Raw genomic sequence first — 792 nt, 5'->3', positions numbered from 1 at the left:
TGCCCCGTGACCCGGGTCTTCGGACGTCCTTAAGAATGCCCGGGCTCAGCCTCCGCGGCTCAGCGCTCCCGTGCGCCTCCCTGCACGTCCGCGGGGCTCAGATGCTGACATAAACTTTTTTCCCAACCAGAAACGCTGTGCCCCTGCCTAGAAGGACCGTGAGGCCCCCGCCGGCGCCGTGCCCGTCCCCGCTCTCCGGGGAGCACCTGCCTCTACCTGCGCGCTCTGCGCACCTGGCGGCGGGCGGAGAGGTCGCTGTGCGCATGCGCGGCTCCCGGCGCCCGCCCGCGGGGACACCGCAGGGCAGCGCGCGTCTCGGGGCGTCCCGCGGGATGCCACCCGCTCACCCAGCCCCCGGTCGCCACTCGGTCCCTGCTCGGCGACACTCTGGGTATCAGCTCTTCTCCTCGCCCCGTCCCACTTTCCCGCTTCCCGGCAGCGCTTCCCGGGGTCACCTGCCTTCAAATTGCGCGCCTCGGCCTTGCCTCCCGGGAACCCGCGCTGGGCACCGCCTTGCGGGCTGGAGGCGGTCAGCGAGACACGCGCAGAGGTGAGAGGAGCCGGTGCTGCTGCCCCGCTGGCTTGGAGGTGGGGCCGGTGGGGAAGGGGCTCAAGGGCCCTGCCCAGGGTCGCCGCCCCCGAGGACAGGGGGTGAGGAGCCCCTCTCTCCCTTGGTGTGAGACGGGGAAGCTCACGCCCCGTCCTGTACCCTCCAAGGACAATGGGCAGCCCATGAGCTGGGCAGCTGGCTGGGGGCGTGGGCAGCACTCGGTTCTGGGCTGGGCCCAGGGG

Source organism: Marmota marmota, unplaced genomic scaffold (genome assembly GCF_001458135.2).
Source record: "Marmota marmota marmota unplaced genomic scaffold, marMar, whole genome shotgun sequence".
Taxonomy (NCBI): domain Eukaryota; kingdom Metazoa; phylum Chordata; class Mammalia; order Rodentia; family Sciuridae; genus Marmota; species Marmota marmota.
The sequence above is the reverse complement of the archived record's forward strand: the minus strand, read 5'-3'. Positions refer to the sequence as shown.